The sequence below is a fragment of the Hibiscus syriacus genome, unplaced genomic scaffold (assembly GCF_006381635.1).
Source record: "Hibiscus syriacus cultivar Baekdansim isolate YM2019G1 unplaced genomic scaffold, ASM638163v2 tig00110469_pilon, whole genome shotgun sequence".
Lineage (NCBI taxonomy): Eukaryota > Viridiplantae > Streptophyta > Magnoliopsida > Malvales > Malvaceae > Hibiscus > Hibiscus syriacus.
Window position 1 is genome coordinate 1,558,480 of NW_024062751.1, and position 18,386 is coordinate 1,576,865.

Below are 18,386 nucleotides of genomic sequence, written 5' to 3' on the forward strand. Positions count from 1 at the left end.
TTTTGGGTTCTCATATTTTTTTTTCAATTTTTGTTTCTCTCTCGTGTAGCAGGTTTCGTTGACTTTTCTCTACTTCCGATAACTTAGTCAATTTGCCAACGCCGTCTAAGGTGGCCAAGGTCCACCGTCGAGCTGGTCAGCTGTTCCAAATTGCTCTAATTTTCATACTTTTATACTATATATATGTAAAAGTATTAATTAATACGGCTCATATCTAACGATAAAATAAATATTACTAACCCTTAAGAACAAAACGAGGACAGAGCTAAGAATATAAGATCGATTGACATAAAAAATTAATAAACTGTACGTAAATTCTTCTATTCCGACAATTATATTCGTGTATGTTGTTACTTGTTAGAATGAAATAAAATTAATAGAGAAAATAATTTGAGTAACCGAAAATGTCTTATAATATATGATTTTAATCATTTTTTTTTGGATTTGTAAAAATAACCAACGAATTCACAATTCAATTTCGAATTCGTAACATGAAAGCCAATTTCGCAACACAGTTTCCGAATTCGCAACACAGAATATGGAATTCGCACACAGAAGTCGAATTCGCAACTCGAATTTGACAAATTCGCAACACAAATTTCTTTTTCGCAAATCGATTTTTAAATTCGCAACACGAGTTTCTTTTTCTCAACTCGATTTTTTAATTCGCAAAGCGAGTTTTAATTTCGCAACTCGATTTTAGAATTCGTAAAACGAATTTAAATTTCGCAAATAAGCTTTTAATTTCGCAACACAAATGTTTTGAGTATATCTCCTAAATCGCAACTCATAACCTAAACCCCTAAATCGCAACTCAATCTCATCTCCATCTCTCACTCTCTCCAGCGACATCCGTCCCCATCTCCGACGACATCCGTCCCCATCTCCGACGACCCCCCTCCATCTCCATCTCTCACAGCCACACTCTCACAACTATTCACGACCACAAATGAAAAATCAACCACCGAGGGTTAGTTTTCTTAATTTTTATTTTGAAATTTTTGTATTATTATTAGATAATTAATCATTTTCATAGATTAACCATTTCACTTAGATTGCTTAGTAAATTCATTCGGTTGTTGCCAATACTGCTAAACAGTTGTTTAGTCTTTAACCATGTGAAGTTAGTATTTGGTAAATAGACTTACATTATGTGATTGCCTTTTGTTTTTTGGTTGAAATAATGCACTTCATTCAAGCTTTAATTTGCAGAAAAAGAGTAGTTTATTTCAAGAAACTTAAATTCACAACACGAAAATGAAATTCGTAATACGAAAATCGAAAATTGCAACTCGAAAATAAAATTCGAAAATAAAATTCGAGTTGCAATTTTCGTGTTGCGAATTTGATTTTCTTGAAAATTTAAGCACTTCTTCTACTCACAGCACTTATGCTGAGAGACCTTGAACCTACACTAAACCTATATGTTATCTTTTTGTTTATATATGCTTACTTCTAGAATGTTATCTGATGCATTTTGTGAACTATGATAGAATAATGACTTGGGTGAATACCGGGCTAGTTTGAAAGATTAATATCATGTCTATTTATTGTGTATAATTTGTAGTTTTGGTATATTATTAGTATATCTAACTTAGTATTTTTATTGTTTTTGTTAGGAAATTTTTTTCGACTGCATTGACTTTAAGGAATAAATTAAGCCTAGCCACTATAATTGTGTCGACACTTACACCTGTCCAAAGAAATTTGTTTGAGAAAACTTGTTTCGGGCCATGGCTGAAAGTACAACATCCAAGTGGAGATGCTTTGTTGACTCATTTTTTTCTACAGACCATGACTAACGATCTACCCGAGGGGATACCATGTGGCGATGAGGAGATATTGTTTCATTTTCCATCGGCGTATACTCGTTTTGGACGGGAGGAGTTTTGCTTGGTCACTGGTCTACGTTTCGGACGACACGATGAATTAGGTCCGTACACTAGTCATATCGACACCCCATCATGGTTATTTCGGGTTTTTCCTGACCTGGCAAAGGTGATGGCCACTTTACACGTCGATGATTTGAGCAGATTACTTCTTAAAGATGGTTTTACTCGGATGGATGACCTTGATGTTGTCCGAGTATGCCTTTTGTTACTTTTGTATGCTGACTTTTTAGCAAAACAGGGCAGACAACCTATTTGTAAGGATTTAATATTATTGGTAGATGACCTAGATGCATGAAACATGTTTTTGTAGGGTTCATATATGGAAAGCTACTAGAAAAAAAATTGTCGTCTGCCTTTGAGGACTGTCGTAGTTTGCATGGGTATGGTTCCAAATACACTTTGATAACTTTATTTGGGTCTTTAAGGTAAGAAATATATATTTTTTCCAAAATTAATTATTTAACAATTACTAAAATTAATGTTTGTGTATTATATTGTAGATTTGGATATTTGATGCATTTCCCAGCATGTGTACTTATGCCATCAAGAATTCAAATTATATTCCTAGGGCTATTACGTGGAAGAGGATCCAACAGTTGGATTGGGATGAGATACTACCATATATGACAATCGATGATGTAAGTAAACACAAATACTATCATATATAAACAATTTATTACTAGTAGACGTTTGACTTTATTTGGGCTTTTATATTGTTAGGAGGTAAACTATCCATTACAGACATTGATACCCACAGAGGCTGAGGTTTTCACTGATTGGTGGTAAGCTAGTAGGCGTTTTTTTATGGGACGAATGATGAGCACCCCCACTTTTTCATCAAGTCGATTCTCCACTTCGACACCGAGATCCATCACCTCATCGAGTCGATTCTCCACTTCGACACCAAGATCCATCACCTCATCGAGTCGATTCTCCACTTCAACACCGAGATCCATCACCTCTAGCCGACTCTACACCTCGACACCGAGATCCATCACCTATTCCATCACATCATCAAGCCTCTTCTCCACCATCATCTCATGATAGGCGACTGGCAAAGATACCACAATATTTATCTCCCCGTTCTCCACCTCCACGGGATGAGTTAGGTGCTTTACATGACGAGGTCAGTGCTTTACGTGATAAGGTCGGTGCTTTACGTGATGAGGTCGGTGCTTTACGTGATGAGGTCGGTGCTTTACGTGATGAGGTCGGTACTTTATGTGATGATAATGGTACTTTACGTGATAAGGTAGGTGCTTTACGTGGTGAGGTAGCTGCTTTACGTGGTGAGGTAGCTGCTTTACGTGATGACAATGGTGTTTTACGTGATGAGGTAGGTGTTTTACATGGTGAGGTAGCTGCTTTACGTTATGAGGTAGGTGCTTTACGTGAGATTGTTTCATCGTTGCAGAATGAGGTGCGTATTCTACCCGAGGAAGTAAGTTTGTTTAATTTTATAAGAAATACTATACTAAAAATGCAATAAATATAACCTTTTTTCGATATTATTTATTTATTTACTGATTTATGTATTAATTTATTTTTAGAGGACTGATGATAATATGTTACATGACGACCACTATAATTCCGAGCCAGACCAACCATATGCCTTCAGATATATAGATACCGTTTTTCTTACACGATTACGTTTCCTTTCACCCCAATAGTTCCAAGACTATGTAAGAAAAAGCCTGATCCACCTATCATTGTTCAGGGTCCACATCCCATTGTTCAGGATTCACCTCTCATCGTTCAAGAGGCCCCTCCCATCATTCAGGATCCACCTCCCATCATTCAGGATCCACCCCACATCGTTTAGGATCTACATTCCATATTATGTAGATATATTGGTAAACCCCCTCTTGTGCCCGGTATGCTGGATCCGATATGACTTTTGTATCAGTTACCGGCCAGTACCATTCCTCAGCACAAGATATGCACACTACCGGACACAGTTAAGGATAATATCGTTTGGGCTAAGACCGTAGTTGACTTTTATCTACATGAGCAGAGGAAGGGGTGCTTCACCGACATATGCAAAATCGACCATACACATTTGTTTCTTGATCGGTCTTGGTGGGGTGTTTATTAGGGGTTGAAGATAATGGCTATTTCGAATAGGGGGTAAGTATTATATTCTTTTTATATTGATTTTTATTATTTTTTTAATTTATTAAATTCACTAATATATATATATATATATATTTTAAAACAACATATTGATGCATGGGTAACACAACTTCTGATTTTAAGGAAATTGAAGAAACTCAAAAAGACGTGATGGACTATTATGCCTTCGTCTTTTCACTCAACTCACTTGCAGGATCAGAGAGACGCTTCATATGCGTTAGGTAATGGCAAAGCTATCCTTTATCATGAGTGGTGAGAGGTCGATAAGGTTAGTTTTTAGTTTTGTATATTTAAAGGTGTTCATCAAATTTATTTGATGTGCGCAGTTGAAGTATTTTTTATTTAATATTGCAGGTGTTTATTCCTGTTATGGAATGTCGTCATTAGTTTTTCGTTGAGCTTCAGCTCCCATCACTGAAGACGATAATATACGACAACTGTTTGAATTACATACCATTGTCTGCTTTGAAAGATATTATTTGTAGGGGATGGATCAATCTTTTGTCTAAATACTTGGATGTGATTGCTTATTGGACTAATTCAGGAAACGAGAAGCTAAATAAGTTAAAAGTTACAATGATTAGAGACGAGACAGCGCCATAATAAGCGTCAATAGCCAGAGGGGATTGTGGTTCATTTGTATGCATGTGCTTAGAACGTATGACGAGAGGAGGCAAACAATTTCTACCTCCGACAGATAGAGATAGAGGTGTAGTAGGCTTGTGGTTTCGACATTTTATGGCTAGAGAGATATATGCGAGACGTTGCCTACCTGCATCCCATAGATTGCATCTGTGTTTCTATATTGCTTAGCATCCACGCAACAAATTCTACTTCTTGGTGAGCTAACCCACTGGCATATAATCAGACTTCATTTCCTCTATTAGCTTATTATATTGTGATAACTTATTATGTTGGTACTTGAAACTACATCCAGTTTTACTTTAAAAATCCCCGTCCACCTCCAAATGATCTAAAAGAACAATACATGTCTCAAATCAATCAGTTCTTTGTTGGCCACCCAGATGGACTACAGCTACCAAGTAAGAAACATGTGTGCTTTGCTTTGACTGATATTTCTGGTACTAATTTGATATTCATGTTTTACTTCCTAAAATTTTCAGATTTCAAACTTGTGACCAAGTTTGCAAGCTGCCTTCATTTTTCTCCACACCACTTTTCAAAAAATATTGATGTTAATGGCACTGGTTTGGTTACAAGGTATGCTTTCTTATTCATGAAAGTGAACTTTTATATATATATATTTTAGCTCCGTCATATTCTTTGAAACTGTTAGGAAATTTTTTAGAGACAATTAGAGTATTATATTTGGATTTCTTTTCTGTGGTGAGGTGCTCAACCATGATGTGCCTTGTTGGAGAACGATGTGTTTTAACTTTAAATTGCTAGTTTATAATCTCGCTCCTAATCTGTTACTGTTTCTCCTTCTAGTTGCTTTTCAGTTGTGATTTGATTTAGTTCATTTTAGATAGTAGCCCTTTTCTGATTTTTTACTTTAATCTCCTTACAGGGATGCATTTGTGGATTATTGTGTCAATGGAAACATGCTGACAAATGATATCTAATTGTCCTTGTTCAAGCTTAACTTCTTTTATACTTTTCAATCTTCCAGGAGGACTTCAAACATTTACTTCAATCTTAAATCAATTGTATATGTATTCAAGTCTTATACCAATGTGCTGTAAAGTGTAAATAATTTGAAATTTTTTTTTTGTTTGATTGAATCTGCATTTTGTTGAAGGCAAACTATCAAAAGACCTGTTGAAGGCAAACTATAAAAAAATCTTTAATCAAATTCGTCGAGTTGCGAATTCGATTTTCGAGTTCGAATTTGAATATCGAGTTGCGATTTTCATGTTTCGAATTGCGAATTCAATTTTCGAGTTGCGAATTTGATTTTCGAGTTGCGAATTTAAGCTGCGAATATGCAAATTTTCCTACTAATCATACTTGTTTTTTTTGTTACAAAATTAAAGTTCAAGCATATGGAGAAGTTTACAATAATACCATCCTTTTTCTAGTTTCACAATATCTCAAGGCAAACACATTCACAAAGATAACAGACAATAATCTTGATAATTGATAACAACTGAACAGATCATAGCAATGGTCAAACTCAAGCTAAGTAATATATATAGAAAGAATCAAGTGATGTTAGGAATATAGCTTAATAATACATGCCTAATTGCAAAAATGTATGCATCCACACATAAAATACACATAAAGTTGTTTCTGTAATGTTCAGATGATTATAGCTATAAAATACAGACAAAAACTGTAAGAATGAGAAAGTTGTTATAAATTAAAATGATACAGACAAAAAAACATGGACTTCATTCATCCGGACTAATTATATAAGTGTTATACAATCATGAATACATAATACAACGTTTGCATCTAAAAATCACCTAAGTTAATAGCCCCAAAAGGTGAAGGCGATTGTGATTGAGATTTTGATTTTGATTGCGATTTTGATTTCCCTTTACTTGGCACCATATGAGCTTTGGGTTTTGATGAAGATCCATATTTTGGTGGAGGAAAAGATGATTATGATGACACTGGTGATCCACAAGTCAACCTTGTATGACCACTTTCCTTGCACCGACTACATGTCGATATCTTTTTCTCTTCACCCTTAGACGGTATACGATCCTGATTTTTTGGTCGGCCAGGTAGCCTTCTGTCCATGAGTGGTGGCAAAACTATTTGTAAGTCATCTGGTATGTCCCACTCAGAAGGATGTGGAATAGGGTAGACAATCTCGGCATAAGTCTGTTTATATACTTCTGTAGTGTAGCAATCCATAGCGTATGCGCTTGAATCATCTTGGTTTAGATAAAGAGCAACTTTTATAACATGACCACACGGATAACCAGATGTTTTACATTTCATACAACTACACGTCTTTGCATTTAGATCGACAAGCCCATTTAAGTTATTATCCAAGACTTCAAACAAAGTGTTTGAAGATGGTTTAACTCTCCATGACGTTGACTTTACAACCCGTTTCATTATCTTTCTTTCAGTCCATGGTGTAACACGACGTTCCAATGTTCCTATAATTTTAAATAAATAATACTTAGTAAAATCTATTAAACATGATAAGTTACGAATTTAAAGAAATAATACATGCATGGTTTATTTTCTTATAGTACCACTGTTGAATAGAGGCTCGAAAAAACTCCATTAACATAGCAATGGGTAATTTTCAGGAATGACGACTTAGAGCGTTGATTGATTCTGCACTATTAGACGTCATGAAACCATGTCTTGCTCCAAGTTGATGTACTCTTGACCATCTTTCAAACCCGACATCTTCTAGTGTTTGAGCACATTGAGGCAAAACACGTCTTAAACAATTTATATGCTTATTAAAATCCACTTCCCGGTAAGCTTTTACAGCCTTCCAGTATGTCCATTTGTGATTTTTTATACCAGCAGACCTTGATTTTAGATTTCTGTATAAATGAACATCACAAATTCCATGAAAAACATCTGGGAAACACCTTCTAATTGCGTTATCAATTAAGTTTGCCCTATCGGATATGATTTCAGATTGCTAATAGGACCTATGCAATCCCTAAGATGCCCCATAAATCATGTCCATGAATCAGAGGTTTCAGATTTGCCAACCCCGTAAGCTATTGACAATATCTCATTGTTAGCATCCATGGCTACTGCTAATAAGTTTGTTCCAAGGTATCGACCTTTCAAATGTGCTCCGTCAACTATAATAACTGGGCGCATGCAAGTAATAAACGAACGAATCTACAAAATAATATACACAAAAAATATAATCATTTAAATGTGAAATGCATGTAACTAACAAAAATGAGTAAACAAAATTATATTGATTTACTAACAGAAGCACCAATGGCGATAAACAACAACTCAAAACGTCCATCTCTATCTGTTTTGATATGAGTTACCGACCCAGGATATTTCAGCTTTAAATTATGACAATAAGCCGGCAGTTGGGCAAACGATGCTTCTGGCGACCCTTTGAACAATTCCAAGGCATAACATTTGGCTCTCCAAGCTTGAGAATATGATATACTAATCTTGAATCGAGCATTCATGTCAGTCATAATTTCATGACCCCAATATACCCTGCCATTCAAAAAATCAACTAAGCCAGAAAATCACCCAACACCTTTTTTTTTTGCCTGTCTATGGTGAGGAAAAATTTGGGTTCTTGAACATGTATGTTTATCAATAAAAGTCCTAACTTGAAACATTTCGTAATCTTTTATCCTTTTTGTAATCATACGCCACGTACAATTTTTGTCAATCCTACACTTTGTTTCAAAACGATCTTTGTTTGATTTGTTAACTTTTAGTTGATAGCCATCTTCCACACATTTTGTATACAAAGCTATCTTCAAGTCTTCCTTTGTATCAAAACAATCATCTTTCTTGATACAAATAACTTTTGTGTAACAATCAACTACTATCTTTACCAACTCTTCTTTCGGTATCGGAAGTAATTCTGGAATATTCCAGTTATACTCCCGTGGCTCTTTCTTCTTCTTCTTTTCTTCGGGGACTTATTATTCTTCATTTTCTTCTTCTTTAGGGTTATATGAATTACATAATGGATGTTCAACATGTTCATTCACAACCGTAACTTCTTCCTCATTATCATCAATAACATCTTCCTCGGCAGAGGCTGTTTCATCATCAAAATCCGGGTATTGACCAATATCAAAATCATTATTGTAATAAGCAGGGTCTGTTTCTTCTTCTTTACTTTTAGACCAAATCTAATCTGAAACATCATCAAAATCTGAGTATTGACCAAGATCAAAGTTCGGGTATTGACCAAGATCAAATTTCGAATACTTACTAGTACTCACATTTTTATCTGTTGGCTCATCATCGTCTAACTGGTCAATACGAAAACTGGAATTTGGGTCTGTAAATTGATTTGGATTTGTATTAGGGAAAAGTTGTGAATTTTGAGATTGTGTTTGATATTGTGATTGGTATTGGAAATGTGGTAAAACAAAATTTTCTTGGTGATGAAATTGTGGTGGAACCATGAAATTTTGAGGTTGATAACAACGTTTTACATTGTGAGCACCATAAACTGGGGCTGAAAGAACTTAGTTGATTACTACCCATTGCTGACCCAACTTCACTACTTCTAGGTTCAACAACATATAATGTAACATCATCTTGCGAAACACTAATGTAAGCAATGAATCGTTCAACATCTTCATTGTTGGTTAACAAATAAAATTTACCCTTTCTCTGATAAGATAACCTAAATCCACTTAGAGGCTCTAAACTCAATTTCTTTGAAAAACGTAACATTAAATTTTCATAAGTAAACTTTTTTAATGACAGTTTTAGTTGAAGATTCATGGGTAAATACATATATTGTAAAACACCATTAATATTCTCCCATGACCCTCCATAACACAAATCTATCCAAACATGGTCAACATCAGATGATTTCATTCTACAAATTGTAAATAAAGTAATTTACTAAACAAACAAGCTATAAACTAGATATCATCACTAACTTAGAGAAAAACATACCTTTATTAAGTTGATACTTGATAATTTGGGAGAGAAATCATTGAAAAATTATATAGAAATAAAATTATGTAAAAAAAATAGAGATGGGGAAGGATGTCGCCGGATATGGGGAAAAATGTCGCAGGAAAGAGTGAAAGATGAAGGTGGACTGAGTTGCAATTTAGGGGTTTAGGTTATGAGTTGTTGCTCTGCGTAGTTTATATACAAAAACATTTGTGTTGCGAACTTAAAAGTTGTATTGCAAAATTAAAATTCGCGTTGCGAATTGAAAAATCAAGTTGCAAAAACGAAATTCATGTTGCGAAAATGAAACTCGCGTTACGAATTAGAAAATCTTGTTGCGAAAAGGAAACTCGTGTTGTGAATTTAAAAATCAAGTTTCAAAAAAAAATTTGTGTTACGAAATGTCAAATTCGAGTTGCGAATTATACTTCTGTGTTGCGAATTCCAAATTTGTGTTGCGAAATTGGCTTTCGTGTTGCGAATTCGTTGGTTATTTTTGCAAATCCAAAAAAAAGTTGGTTAAAATCGTATATTATAAGACATTTTCGGTTACTCAAATTATTTTCTCAAATTAATATTAGTAGAAAAAAACAGTCAAGCCATATCATTAATAATAGTTTAAATAGTATTTGAGAATTTTAAATTTCAGAATCATGAATTTATTTTACATATAATTTGATTTTTAAATTGAAAAAAAATTAATTTTAGTTTTTAATCAATATAAATTATCATTAATAGTTACATTATTGATACAATGATTCACAATTCTAATATGATAATTTACAATAAGTGAGGACATAATAACGGAGTTTAATAGATTCTTTAAGAAAGTTCAAGAAATTTATTATTTTTTAAATATAAAAAAATTAAGAAACGCTTAAATTAAAACTATTAAAATATTAAAAAAATAAATAAATATTAAAAAGTATTTTAAAAATTAAGAAATAAAAAATAAAAAATAATTTAAAAAAGATAAAAATATAAAAAATGATAAAATATAAATTATTTAAAATTATCTAACTTTTTTAAATAATTTAAACACTTTCATCGAAAATTCTCTCATCAGTTTGAGTATATTATTATTTATTGAATATAGTTTTAATAAAAATATAAAAATAAATTTTATTTTTTAATATTTTAATAAAAATATAAAAATATAGTAAATTAAATTTTATTGAATATAGTTTTAAATAAAATGAAAACGTAGGAAAAACCCTAAAAACCTAATTTTCTCTCATTAGAGTGTCGTTCATCTCTTTTTTTTCGTCTTTGTTGATCTACAGTGACACCAACTTTAATATTGGTTGCCGACCACCGATATTCTTTACATTCTTTTTCTTGTCTATTTAGTATCTTTATTTTCTTTTATTTTTTATTTTCAATAAGTTTGTATGTGTTGCACGTTTTTATCTTCCATTATGACACGTTTTTATATGTTTTTATGGTACATTTTCTTATTCTTTATGGCATGTTTTTCGGTTCTTTGGCCATTTTTTATTTATATTTTTTTAAGGATTGATTTGACGTCGTCACGACTGATCAAGATGTCACTTATATGATATCTTGTGATTTTCCCTACTTTGGAGCCTCGAATTGCATTTGGATATCCAATTTGCGTTCGTGGATAGTTTTCACGTCGCTCGAGTCTGATTTGCGGTTTGTCGGTAGTCTCCCAATAACTTGGTCTCTTTTTGTGGTTCGTTTGCCCATGCAATCAGATCTGTTTATATCTATCTTTGTTTGATTTTCTTGGTTATATTTAGTCTTTCCTTATATAATCCTTATGTGATCTTAAGTTACTAATTTTGTTTTAATGATCTACTACTTTTGTTTTAATGATTATAGAAAATTTTCTTAATTATGTGCTTAATTTACGACCGTGATTGTAAATCTTTATTGTAATTTGAGATATTTTCTATTCTGAATAAAATTAATTGTTTTACATAAAAAAATGATAACGTAATTTATCCATGGTTTTTAGAACCGGACCGGTCATCGAACCAGCCGTGCTACCGGTTCACTGGTTCAACCGGTCGAACCGGTCAGACCGGTCGAAAGAACCGGGCAACGTCATAATTAATTAATTATTTAAAAAAATTAAATAAAAATACCAAAAACATTTAATAAAAACAGTTTTTTATATCACAAGTCATATTCAAAGCAAGTCATAACATATATAAGTTAAAAACTATAAAATCAAGTGAAACAAAATGATTCAAATCAACTACAACATAATATTTAAGGTAAAACATATTAAATAATAAATATAATTATATAACTATAATCAAAAAATAAATTTGGGGCTAAAAAAATCATAACAAACGATGTCGTTTGGTTTAATTTTTTTTTAAATCTCACATGGCTAAGAAACATAGAAGAGGATCACAAAAGTCTAAAGAGTAAAAATATGAAAACAAAACAATCCTACATGACTAAGAAACATAGAAGAACATCTCAACTGACTTCTATAAATAATAGAGGTAATTTGACATTCAAAATCATGGAGTCTTTTGGTGAGCACAAAGCAAACTATTCTTTTGCTTCAATCAAGCTCGAATTTCAGGCTTCAATCGAGCTTCTAATTTTTTTTGAGTTCGAGCCTTTTTGAGTTCAAGTTTCAATATTATATTTCGAGTTCGAGTTGAACTGATAATTTTTAGCTCGTGAGTTTTTGAGTCGAGTTGAACTTACTTTTAAAGTTTTCGAGTTCGAGTCGAGCTCAGCAATACTCAGTTCGACTCGGCTCAGCAATACTCGAGTTCTCATCCGGTTCTATCGGTTTTCAACCGGTTCACGGTCCGGTCTGGTTCGAACGGTTCACAGCTGGTTCAGCGGTTCCTTCTGGTTCACTAGTAGCGGTTTAACTGGTATAGAATAAATCGGACCAGACAGCGATTTCCGGTTGAACCGGCCGGTCCGATCCGATTTTCAAAACACTGAATTTATCATATAGCCATACTCATATAATTTAGATCATAAGACAAATCAAGCATATTCAATTATTTTTGTAACAAAAGCCCTTTATTTTTTTCATATTTATGATTTAGTACTATCTCATTTATTTAAGAATATAAATATGTCAAACATATAAGTATTTTTTAATACAAAAGGATAATCAAGCATTAAGGAGTACAAGCACCCCCCCTGTCTCTATTTACCATAGCAGTTATTTCAGCCGGAGGATTAACAAAGCAATGTAGCTGAGTTGGGGGAGTCCTCCCCAACTTAGGCATTGCGTCCGTCACTCTATTCCCTTCTCGATAAACATGAGTGGCGATAACCGCTCAATCTTGACGAATCAAAGAAGTAAGATGAGGAATCATATGGGACGAACCAGTCATCACAAAATCTTGTCGATACAAATCCGAAACCTCTTACAATCCGTTTCAATCATAAGACGACGGATGCTGAAATTTCAAGCCAGCTGTAAATCCTTCGTACATACCCCATAGTTCCGCATCTAAAATCGAACACACGCCAACCATCTTTGAAAATCAAACAATCCAATGAATCTCGTACAACTCCACCGCAAGTTCCAGTCCTCGTCGCTGGATTTCTGTTACCATCGATGTTTAGCTTGAACCAATCAGCAGGCGGCAAACACCACTGAACATCTCTTCTTTCTCGGTGCAGAACCTTATTATCAGTAATAGCAGTCCTGGTCTCCAATCATAACCTCTTACCTCGTTGAATAATGCTTTATCTATGCAGACAGAGTCATAATTAAATATTGTCAGAGATCGAAATATTAGATTATTTAATAAAAATATAAAGACATATTAGGTGTTTAAACTCGAAATTCATCATAAAACAAGCGACCTTAGTGATTAAAATATTGTTGTTATCCTTGAGGTCCCGAGTTCAAGCACGTATGTAGGGGTATGAGTGTTCATTGTTAAATAATTGAAAGTTTTTGTACATATATTACATTGTATTCACCCTAAATTAAAAAAAACTCAAAAGACAACTTTTAATTTGTCTAATATTTAAACTTACAATGACTTAAATTATAATTAGACCAAAAATTTGAGAACACATACTTATCATTATTTAGTTCTACCCCTACTTGATTAATATTTAATATATTTTTATATTTTTAAATTTAAATATTTATTTTTACAAGAACCAAAATACTATTAAACCAAAATTGTATTGAATATATAAATTTTAACAGGGTCGGGGGGCCCCTTGGGCTCTAAGGTAGCTCCATCCTTGATCGAAGATCATCCTTGTAATACCTCTTCTTGTACCCGTCACCGGCTACGAGACAGAGATGTCACATGAAACATATAAATCATTCCTTATTTAAAAATAAGTAAAAATTTTGTTTCTTTTAAAATTTATTCAATTTCACATTAATCACCAAAAATCATTTAATCGCATAAAATCAAAATATAATATTTTATCATTCAATTTAAGTTCGATTTTAGACAACAACATGACAGTTCTATAATGTTTCATATAATCAGTGAAACTGCCTAAATAAAAATTCATATTTAGATTAATAAAATATAACTTTATCAAAATATAAAACCAAAATCCATGTTCATGACCATATATTACATAGCTCTGCCATTTTCTTTAAGGTGGTATCATTCTAGCAATGTAAAGGTACACCAGAGACTTCCAGCCAAGTCGTCCTCTCCACCTGGTTCAGCGCCTCCGATCATGGGCTTATCTCAGAGAATATCTCATATAAGTAGGACCAATTGAGTTCTTCCAACAATAGATATAAATCTTCATCTTCAAAAGTTAGAAGGAACGTTTTAACGCCCATTCTTTGAACCAATATCTCTCCGAGACCCCGAGTCTATAGTCTCGAAAGGATACCCTTCATGCTACATGTAAACATCCAATTTCTTAAAAGATAGAACTAGTAAGAGTTTTTTCTTAGGAAGACTCTTCCACCACCATATCTTTTAAAGCAACAACCACACTAACAAACGTGCAACAACCGAGCAAGAAGTCTAGTTGCATTAGGATTCTATTGTTAATAGGATTCTAAAAATAGTTAGTTTTTTTACTATAAATACATGTAATCATCCCCATTTGTAAGACATGATTTACATACAAAATACAGAGGAAAGCACAGAAAATACAAAAGCAAAACTATTGTAAATGATTCGAAAAGGAAATAAAAGGTAACATCTTTTTTACTTTTGATTCGGTCTCTTACATTTACGTTTTAATTATTATTATTTTATTTATTTAACTTTATTTATACACACATTTCTCTTGTAACTCATTTTATTTATTTTGTTATTATTTTTTTCATATAATATTTTTTACATTTTTTACATTTTCTTTTTTACTTTAATATATATTTTTATTTTTTAGATTATATATATATATTATTTTTTTATTATCAATTTTATTAATTTATATATATATATATTTACTATTTTTTATTATATATATATATATATATTATTTTTACTTTTTTATTATTTTATTTATTTGTTTTATTTATATATATTTTTTTCTTTTTCTTTATTTTTTTATATTTATTTTACTTACTATTTTATATTTGCTTTCTTTATCTTATCTTTTATTTAATTTGTTTTTTTCTTCATTTTAATTTTATTTATTTATTTATTTCTTACCTTTTATCTAACATGAGTTTTTGACTTTCTTAAGGCCACACCTTTAAAACTATCTAAGGTAAGTAATTGTGATCGTATTTTTACCTTTTAATTTTAAATTACAATTTTCTTAATTTAAGACAACCGGCAAATTAATTGGGACCGTAACCGACTCCCGAACCCGACACATTTCTGGTAAAAATGCATATCAGGTAAGATGGTGTTTGACACCTAAATTCGTTTTAAAGTGGTCGGTGGCGACTCCCAACCCAATTATTTCAAGTCGAAGCCCAATTCGGGACCCAACCGAAAGACGGTTACGACAGCTTGTCGACTCTGCTGGGGACAGGTAAGCGAGTCAGGCTAAGGTAATTTTCAGTTGTCTTTTTAACTAAAAGGGTAAGTTTGAATTTTAAGGTAACTTTTTGATCTTTATTACTTAATTTTGATTATATTTTTCAAATAAATAGTTGTACTGAGGTTTTTTAATGATTTCAGATTTTTCAAAAGTGTTCATCTCAGGTTCTATACCCGAGCTCCGAACCCTTTTAAGTGGGGCTGAAAGCGACGCCTTCGTGAGAATTTATTCTCCGTATGGGCCTAGCAAGTAGCCTTTGGGATTCATATACCTTATGTCTTCGTGTGAATTTATTCTCCGTATGGACATAAGGGAATGTATCCTCTCGAGTTTAACTTAGTCCACACAAGCCTGTGATAGGTTTAGGACTAAGGGTCTGGCAAGCCCAAGGGGGCACCAGCAAGGAGAACTCGGGTACCTTTCTATAGAACCAAAATCGGGAGACCATGGAGAATTAGAGCCAACCCCAAAACCTCATTGCAAACCCTAGGCTACTTTGTTTCATGCTTTATTTTCAGTTCAAAGCATGCGAACTAGACAAATATGCGGTTAGGATTTGTTTAAAATTAGCATGCGGGAAAGAGATCATGTCCGGGTAGGAATTAAAGCATGTGGGGTATGATTTTTTATTTTTATTATTGTTTTGATTTACCTCAATAACTCTTTTTATTTTTTGTTCTCTTTTATTTTGTTCTCATCATTCGCATCATTTAAAAGAGGTGTTGATCCACTAAAAAGTGTTTGTTAAACATGAATAATCGGCATTAATGGACAAAGGGGTTGTAATACAAGAGATAAGAACGCATGGGTCTGATTATGGTCAGAAAAGACTCAGAAAGAAAAGGCAACTATGTGTCACATTCGATCAAGAAGACGTGGTGCCCATAATCAAATACATCAAAAGTTAACTTTTCAAAAATGGGTTGAAAAAGGTGGTAGGGGCAAGACGAGAAAAAGATTACTAACCTCGAGAATCCATTCAAAGACAACAAGAACAAGATGGAAAGTCATTGTCGACAAATTCAAGAAACAAGCAAATGAACTTCGAATAATCCCTTTGATGGAGGATTTCAATGGAGTTTCCGATTCAACAAAGGATGAAAGCCAAAGATGCAGTCATTCGATACTTTTGGGAACCAGTACAAAAAACAAATCAACATTTTCACGGTTCATCCAGAGAGGTCGGAGCGGTTCAACAGGTTATTCAACCGGCGAAAGATTAAGACAAATGACTAGTCAACCTGTTTGGGTCTAGAGGATTTAGTCCGGATGTACCTTTAAATATGTTTATTATCTCTTAAAAGATAAAACACTTTTGTCCCAATAAAGATTATTTATAATAACATACATGTTTTTGGATCAATGCTTCGAACATTTCATGCATTTTTGCATTTTGCATCTACATTTCATTTTTAAACATTTTCATAAACATGAAATTTCTTCATGGAGGATTCGATGAAGTGGTCTTAACCACATAACACAACATGGAAGCAAGATTTTAACAATTAAAGAAAAAACTGAAATCAGTACAGTGGGAGCTTGATCAGTTGATTGTAGGACTAAGTCTGCCAGGATGATCTGAGAAAAGAGTCTCCATCTCCTAAGGGCTACGATGTTGAAGATGTTTACGGTTACCACATAGGAACCCCCAAACATTCCTCTAAGAACTGTAAGGCACTGAAGCGCAAGATTCAAAACCTGATGGCTTCAGGGGCATGGACAACCGAAGAATGGGACATTGCATATATCATTTGCACTTAGAGGATTGTTTTGTTTGAACACGTCTTTGATCTTTCATGTTTGCTTAATCTTTTAAACAATTGAATTTATGCTACTTTCTAAGGTGGAGCAATTGAACAAATTTTAATCTTTAGTTCTTCGAATATTAAATGAATTAAGGATTCTTTTAATTCTTCAAGAATTATAGATTTTTGACATATGACATGATTAGAAATTTCTTATCCTGTCTCAAACCCCAAAATAAAATACCTTGATTCTTTACCCAAAATAACTCATGGTCATTACCAAAAAGACCAAATTTTGACATTACCTCCCTTTGAAACTTTTGAACATTGCCTTTATCTTTTGATACACCCATACATTTCTTTGAGTCAAATAAAGTCACACTATTGTCTTTTTAGACTAAAAATTGACATTTTATGTCATTAAAACCCAAGGCATTGAGTTTTTTTCATGAGCCTTCTTCTAAGACACAACTTGGGGCATCTCGCAGGGAGCATGAATATTGAGACATGTTGGGGGCAAGAAGCAGAAAGGAGAATTCACTCGAAATAATTCTACTATGCATTAATTGCATTGTTTTCATGTGAATAAAAATAATCCTGAAAATCTATCCCCCTGGGGATACCTCTTCTGTGAAGACTTTCATGTATGAAAAGATGAACGACTTTCTTTCTTTATCCCTTCACAACATGAGAAAATATATATCCCTTGTGTCCCCTTTTGAGCCTATAGTATTTTTCTTCTGATTCAACCCTAACCAAGGATCACCCTCCACGCTGGGGGGCAAGGTGGAGAAAATCTGCTCGTATGAGTGAAGACATTGATTCAGATGGGTAATGAAAGGTGAATCAAATGCCAAGTTCAAAGATTCAATCAGAACAAAAAGAAAAAAAGAGAAAAATAAAAAAAACAAAGGAAAATTGACGAAAAAAGAAGACAAGATTCATATGTAAAGATTCTCTCGATTTAAACGATGCATCGAGATTCAAACTATGAGATTGATCAAGCACAATCATTTTCGAATCACTGAATCACTTCACTCGAAGATCATAGAGCATTAAATGAGATTGATCAAGCATAATCATTTCGAATCACTGAATCACTTCACTC